This window comes from Camelus bactrianus, chromosome 27, assembly GCF_048773025.1.
Source record: "Camelus bactrianus isolate YW-2024 breed Bactrian camel chromosome 27, ASM4877302v1, whole genome shotgun sequence".
Taxonomy (NCBI): Eukaryota; Metazoa; Chordata; class Mammalia; order Artiodactyla; family Camelidae; genus Camelus; species Camelus bactrianus.
Window position 1 is genome coordinate 20,708,932 of NC_133565.1, and position 8,033 is coordinate 20,716,964.

Consider the following 8,033-nt stretch of genomic DNA (forward strand, 5'->3'; position numbering starts at 1 on the left):
ACTTTTTTTAAAAAACTTGGTGATGCAAGATTTTAGTCTTTCCAAAATCTTACTTTCTTGAACACACTGAAAATAAACTCTCTTAAAATTTCTGACTCTGAGACTCCCTTTTGCAGTGACTTCTGGAGAATCTACTGAGATAAAGTCTACCCGAGTGCAAGCAGGAATAATTTATCCTCTTTCCTCTCAGAGTATTATTGGATATAAGCCCCAGATTTTATTTAAATAAGTCAAGCATGCTCAATATTAAGGAATAAGGGACATGCTTCACATGAAGAAATTGTATTTACAATGTACTCCAGGAAGAGTCAATTAACAGGAGCCCCATGCTTATAAAATCTACTCGTAGGTGGTAAAGAATGTCACTCCCTGGCACTCCAGGAAAATGAACTTGGGGTACCCAGAGAAAAAGGACACCCCTGCATGGAGGGGTCCGCAGGTGTAACCGACAGAGGTTGATGAAATAACCTTCTTGATTCCTAATCTCAACCAAACTGATGTGGACAGTACAATACTTCTGATACAAAAAAAAAAAAAAAAAAGGAAATGATAAATCCAGAACCTTTTTAAACTTCCAGATCAAAATTAACTTTTAAGTTTAATATCATATATCCCTAGTTTGTTACTGACACAAAAATGTGTAAGCGTCAATCAGCATTTCTCTTTACACTGTATTTTTAAAACCTCTTCAAGATTCACACTATCAAATTAATAATACAAAATTATAAAATTTCTAAGCAACTTTTGTGGTCAAATCCACAAAAGTTGATGGCAGGAAATTGACTGTGAGAAGGGACTGTAGAAGGAAAACACAATACCTGAACTGCTTCCAATATGACTAAGAAATTTATAAACCACAGGTAGGCAAAAAATAAGGCATTTTGTACCTGGGATAAATCAAACATAGCAGGGTCACCCTGACCCGGTCTGGACCACAGATAATAAAACCTTCACTATGTCCCATGAGTCTGAACTCCTTTACAAAAGCATTTTCATTCCTGATGCTTGCAGTGAGGATGTCTGAGGATATGTCCTGACATTTGTTAACACGATAACCGCGCAAGAAAACTGTTGTGGGTTTTGGTGTTTGTTTGTTTGTTTTTGCCTTTAACAGATAAGTGTAACTCGGGAACATAATATTTTGGGTTTTTCTCTTTTAATTTTTGGCAGCATTTTTCACTTGCTGAGCCATGCCTTCTGAAATCAGACTCATTTCCTTTATAAATTTTGTCTTCTTTTGACCATACACAGTTATAAGCTCAAGTATTTCTTGAACGACTAATTTAAATGGAACCCCACCAATTAACCACTGTATAAAATAGTTATCTAAAATAATTTTAAATTAGACTCTCTTTCATAATATAAAACTTTTATTTTTCTAATTAAAAATATGTTGCAAGTGCATCTTTAGACAACACAAAATATTTTTTTATAAAGATCTATAAACCACAACTAGGACAAAAATCACTGATATATTTAATATATATATACTACTATATATGGTATATATGTAACCTACATATTTTTATATAGACAATGTATGTGAAGAATATATGTATTTTTTATTTAGCCAATTCAGATTGCTATACACTTAGGTTGTGCCCAAATTTTCCCTGTTACAGATGAGGCTGTTACTAATTCTCACGTATCTGAAAGTTTTCTCCCACTCTTCATTATTTTCTTAGGTTAAATTTCTAGAAATAGACTTACTGAGACAGTATTCACAGAGTTAGAGTATTCAAAACACATTGTCAAATTGCCCTGCATAAAGATAAAGGTTGTATCAATTTATGCAATTTATGAAATATTGTGTTTTCCTTATCTTTACATCATAGATACTAAAAACTTAATTTTTTCCAGTTACATGGAATCTGTCTAAATAAATTATTATGACCAAAACTTTTTAATGCTATTATTTGACTGTATTAGAAAAAATTTTAAAACATTTATGTTTGATTTTATTTCTGTCTATTATAAAAATTTATTATAAATAATCTTACATTAATTAATGGTATTAGAACTCAAACATTTGATTGTTTAATATTCAAGATTTAATATTTTAAAAAAAACTTATACGAAATTCCAACATATTTACCAGAAAAAAGTTATACCTACTACTAAGTACATTAAGTCATTGTGACCATCGTTTAAGGAAACAATTATCTTTAGAAATTGACATTTTAATCAAAGCCACATGTGTGAGAATTTGCAAGTTATCTTTTCCTACTGTGTATACCAATCGCCACTTGAGTTTTAGCTCTGACATGTATTAAGCCATATATATATATTCTATGTATAAATACACAAATCACAGTCATAGCAATACCAAGTCAATGCCGAGTTTCAGTTCTCTAGGGACGTAGCTTTGTAGTTGGAGTCCATTTTGGGCTAAAGGTCATGCGAGTGATGGGATCGAGCAATAAATATTAACTCAATTTCCTGGTCGCCCCTCTTGTGCTAAAGACCTGTTGATAACTGGTCAACCCAGAGGCACCTTGGCTCTAATATTCCTGTAAGGCATGGTGCCTGTTCACTCATCTCACACTAACATGCACAAGCCACGTTTAAAATGAACCAGATGTGGAGTGCATGGCTGGGAGCCATGGGCAGAGAATGCACATTCTGGAGGTTTGCTTAATGGGGTGTCTCACAGTTTCAGACGGGGTGATTAATTTCCTCACGACTCTAGGTAATACACCATGAAATGCTACGAAGCTGGATGGTTTTCTTTCTCTGCAATCCTACGTCCACACGTTTTATAAAATACAACTTTAATTAAAAAAAAAAACATGGTGGCATGACAGCTGTGGTCAGTAAGTTATCCACGTGGTAGACAGGTCATTCAGATTCTACACTGGTCGTTGAGTGTGGGCCAGGCTGGGCACAGTGTCAGTCAGTGGGCTCACTGGGATGTGTGGCAGGATGAACAGCGTGTGGTGCCCTTGCTTAAGTGTCCAACTGAAGTGTGAGAAGAACCCCAGAGACACATTGAAAGCCTAGATTAAAGTAGTCATATTTGACTTATAGACGCCTGACACTGATTAACAGAAAAACAAATAGAGCGTAAGCGCTGAGAAACCAACATGCTGCACCTGTAATGACAGGGCAGTCCGGTTTTGGAAAAAATAAGGAAATGTGCTCCTAATTGACAGGATTTTTGCAAAAAAGATTTACTTGTATTCTTCTTAAAAATCTTTCTCCTTTTTAAAAAATGTTTATTCTATGGCAGGTTCTCCGTTAAGAATACATTATTTACTTCTATGTTTGGGAGAGCTCTTTGCTCTTGGAAAGGGATCTGTAAATAATGTTTCTAGCATTTGAAGATAGTGTCTATCCTTGCTTCCCGTCCACAGGGCTCAAGGCGGCTCTGGAACTGTCTCTCTCTCTCTCTCTCTCTGTCTCTCTCTCACACACACATACACACAGGCATGCGCACTCAAACACACATAGACACTCAGTCCTTTATCATTACTTGACGTTGACTTAGAAAGTATAGATATATGGTTGACTCTTACACATTCTACAAGATAAGCTGAGTAAGATTTTTTTTAAGTTCATTGCTGGCAGAGAGGGTATATCTCAGTGGTAGAGTGCATGCCTAGTATGCACGAGGTCCTGGGTTCAATCCCCAGTACCTCCATTAAAAAATGATAAATAAGCATAATTACCACCACCACCCCCCAAAGTTTATTGCTAACCCCAGGGTTATTCAAGGTTTTCAGGTTAGGCTGTTCACAATCAAGTGTAGGCTCTGAGGATACCAAAGATGCTTCCAGATGCAGCCCACAAGCTTTTTCAGGCTTGACCCTCATCAGCTGGTGGATGGGACACCTCCATGCCCACATCTGTGGTTCCTCAGACACTCCTTTCCCTGTCCTGGAGCAGTCAGTCTGGAAAGCCCTCATTCCCTCTGCTTAAATGCTGCGGTGAGGTACACCCTTCTCAGGAACCCCAGACATACTCCCAAAAGCACAGCTCATGGCACCAAGTCATCTGACCCTTGACAAGTCCCAAACTCCCAGGCATAAGTGCAGGTGTCTTTATCACCGTGGCCTATTCTGGGAATAGCCAACATTTCAGCAAGTCCACAGGGTGGAATGGCCCAGCAAGTTGCAGGGAGGGCACCTGTAGAGGGAGGTGGGACCAGACCATGGTGTACCGAGGTGAGGAACCGGAGAAGGGATGAGCACATTTAAGTTTGTGAGTGAGGCTGTCATTTCTGTTTAGGACTTGCCAAGAGTCAGCTGGTGACCTAACCACCCAGAGAAATTTCATTATTTGACTATTTGTTCCTAGTGGGATATTTCCTAAAAACTGATTTTAAATAAAGAGTCTTGACATGTTTTCAGAAAACATTGGTGATGGCAGCATTTATATCACAGTTTTGAGACCGTGGTGTGTGCCTCTTTGGACAAAACAGATGAGAGATGATGTCAGTTTCGTTGATCAGTGGGATTGTCAGTGTGGGTGACATTGGCATATTGGTGAGGTTAAGAAGATTGCTGGTGGTTCTGAATGTGAATTGGCAATATCCATCGGTATGAACCCATCAAGTATTTTATTTTAAAAGCATCTCATAGCTCAGTTCACTGAAAAACAACAGAAAGCTATGACCGACCCCATAGCAAAGGGTTTTCAAATCTTCAAATGTGGTCTCTTAACTAAAAAACCAGGGCTCCTAGGATGAACAACTGATTAAGAATAACCAAACCTAAGAGGTGTACACACACACACACAATATTAGAAAGAGAAAGGAGACATGATTACAGGTATAAAAGATATTTTTTAAAATACCATGAAAGAATATTCTTAATGTACGCCCATAATATTTTAGTAAATTATACTTTACCAGAATTAACTGTAATTTAAAAATAAAAACTTGAATAGACTAAAAAATACATTTCATGCCGTCAAAGCTCAGCCATTTAATTCAAAACGATAAGGCTATAAGGATGGATATATATATATATATATATATATATATATATATATATATATATATATATATATAAGGATATACTTTAAAATGTGGATAATTAACCGACACGTGGTTTTATATGCTTCTCTTTGCTTAGAGGCATTTTAAAATATATATTACATAAAATTTTTTCTAACTTATTACAAGTATAATGTCAAGAATAAGTAAACCACAATAATAGAAGTAATTTTTAATTTAATTTAATTTTTATTACTTTTTTAAATTGAAGTGTAGTTGATTTACATTGTAGTGTTAGTTTCTCGTGTACAGCAAAGTGATTCAGTTATAACATCTCTATCTATTGTCTTTCAGATTCTTTTTCATTACAGGTTATTAGAAAATTTCAAATAGTTTCTTGTGCAATACAGTAAGTCCTTGTTTTTTTAAATCTATTTTATATATGAAAGTAATTTTTAAAGATTTTTTTAATTTAATTTTGTTCCTTGTCTGTTCTTAGCTTATATTACTGTACCTCTATGGTTCTGCTCACAACAGCCTATCCAATGAGAAAGACAATTATTTGTTTCTCCTGGAGCCTCAACCACATTTAAACTTCTGTCTGGCAAGACTGTCCCACTTCATCCGGTGGGTCCCGTGTCTCCACCTGCCTTAGGTGCTGAGAACACCATCCTGCCTGTCTTCCAGTTCACACCTTACCAGGGAGTAATCACCCCACTAACCCTGGAGAAGGTGGCTCTCTCCCCTCTGTTCTTCATTTGTTGTGGGACCTTAGCCCAGTTCCTCGGTTGCCCAAACCTGTTTCTTCATTTTCAAAAAGAGACAGCAACCTCTCATGAAGATGGGGTTTTCTGTAAAGCAAAGAGTGTCTTTCCTGGTACGAAGTGGATACTGACTATACTCACGGTTAATTTCATCCTTGGCTTCAAAGGAGCACAACACAGCGTGCAGCACAGCCACCCTGACCAACTGTGAGCTGAGCAAAGTGTCACAGAGACCCTTAAAGTGAAGACTATTGAGAAATACCAAAGCTGGAGGACATAGTTTTTTTTTCTTATCACAATGGCAGAACTTCTTTCCCACTGTTGCGGGCCAGAAGAGCACGGAGCACCATCCAGCGCGAGTGTGTGCACTCACATGTGCACTTGTGCATATGCACATTTTTACCCCAGCATCACTCTCCCTCGTCTAAAGCTGCTTCCACACTTCCCCTCATCTTTCATCCTGCATCAGGGGAAAAGTTGGGAGGCCAATGATAAAAATTTACCTGCATTAGAAACATTTGATCCATCACAACATCAGCAAAAATAAAACAAAGCCAGCCCACTGCATGCTCTCTCCCTGGAGCCCCAGACAATCTGAGTGTGGCAACAAAGCTTGATAAAAAATTGACAGCATGCCACCTCGTTATGATTGCTCAGAGAAAACATCCCTTTCATAATAATCGTATTAGGACAAGAGAGTGGATTTTTTGTCTCTCCTTTGTGAGGAGCGATTTATTTTTATGGATAGTAAAAGGAAATAAATTTTCCTGAAATGGTTCCTTGGTGGATCGGGGTCCACGCAGCTCACTCTGCATTTATAGATAAGTAAAAGGTCAATTGAATGTTACGTCTTTTATGGTGAGGCAGTTAGACGCCGCACCACGTGGTGTGGGGTGGGCGCTAGCTGGGGAATTCAAACTGCTCTTCTACTTTTTTTCAGAGACGGGTTTGAGGGGGGATTTCTGTGCCAGCAGCTGTCAGGGGAAACACCTATCAATCACCTGTCACAAGGCATTTGTTTTGGTGGTGGGATTTAATATTCTGTAGGAGATTAGGATGTATTGCTTTTGTCACTGTGGAATATACACAGATGATTTTTTAGGTACGGGTTTGACAGATTCCAAAGATGTGGCATATGTGTCTCTGATTAATGATTCCTTCTGTGTTCCTGAGGCCACTGCAACGGTTCGTTAAACTATAAAAGCAGGGACTTGTTTGGAGATTGGGAGAGAATCTGGGTCCAGAGCCTGTGCTGGGAGAGACGTAGGGTTTCAAACTCAATTCCTCTCCAGACACGCACAGTGTAAAATTGCAATCAGCTCTCATTTGGAAGTTCCCTTGCTTTCCTAACAATATTTCTCAATTATTCAACAAAGATTTTATCAGTGGGCACCATGCACAAGCTTCTACATACCAGACCCAGAGAGGACCCTGCCCTAAAATGTTTAATTTTTAATAGAGACAAGAAGGAGGATTAATTCAAAGAGCATTGAGTGTCTTCTGTATGCTAACTCACTAGCTATTGAAAACCTCGGGGCACAGCGGTTGAAACACAGCAGGCGACGTGGACAAGCCACAAAGTACCAACACTGCAGAAGAGCCCCTGGACCCCAGCAGGCTCAGCCTGGATGAGCGAGTCTATGTGAAAATGAGAAATGACAGAGAGAGGCAGGTTACATGATGATCAACATTTAAATGTGATATTGGGAGATGTGGAGGACTCTGTGACAACTATAGGAATCGATGAAGAAACATGCAGAGACACGTAAATCAACAAAATGGAATATTCCAACCCTCTCTGTCTGGGGAGATGGCACTGTGCTAGTTGCCCCGCCATTGAGTGTTGGCTGAAACAAAGAATTTATCCTGTGTGGAAAATAGGAGAACTTCTATGATGGCCCCTTTAAATGGAGAAGATATTCAAGAGAGATACCTGTGTCCATTTTGATATTAAGAAATAACCAAGAATTCTTCCATTCCTGAAAGAAGTTAATTTTCAGATAATGCACAAATTCTTAAGCTAAATGGCATTTTAATTTTTCTCCAACCCTTCCAGTAAATGTGATCACCAAAATGCAGCACTCAGAAAGAGAGAAAGAGAGAGAGAGAGAGAAAGGAAGGAAGGAAGGAAGGAAGGAAGGAAGGAAGGAAGGAAGGAAGGAAGGAAGGAAAGAAAAGAAGAGAAAAGAAGAGAAAAGAAGAGAAAAGAAGAGAAAAGAAAAGAGAAAAAGAAAAAGAAAAAAAAAAGAAAAAGAAAGCGAAAAAGAAAAGAAAAGCTAATAAGCAAAGAAGCAAGAGAGTCATCAATATTTAGTGAGAACCTGCAATTGTCC

The 8,033-nt window shown here is 38.1% G+C and overlaps 1 pseudogene; it reads left to right on the forward strand.

Moving 5' to 3' along the window:
* The first annotated feature begins 4,150 nt into the window (after positions 1-4,150).
* Positions 4,151-7,551, forward strand: LOC105075200 (U6 snRNA-associated Sm-like protein LSm3 pseudogene; annotated as a pseudogene).
* The last annotated feature ends 482 nt before the right edge of the window (positions 7,552-8,033 follow it).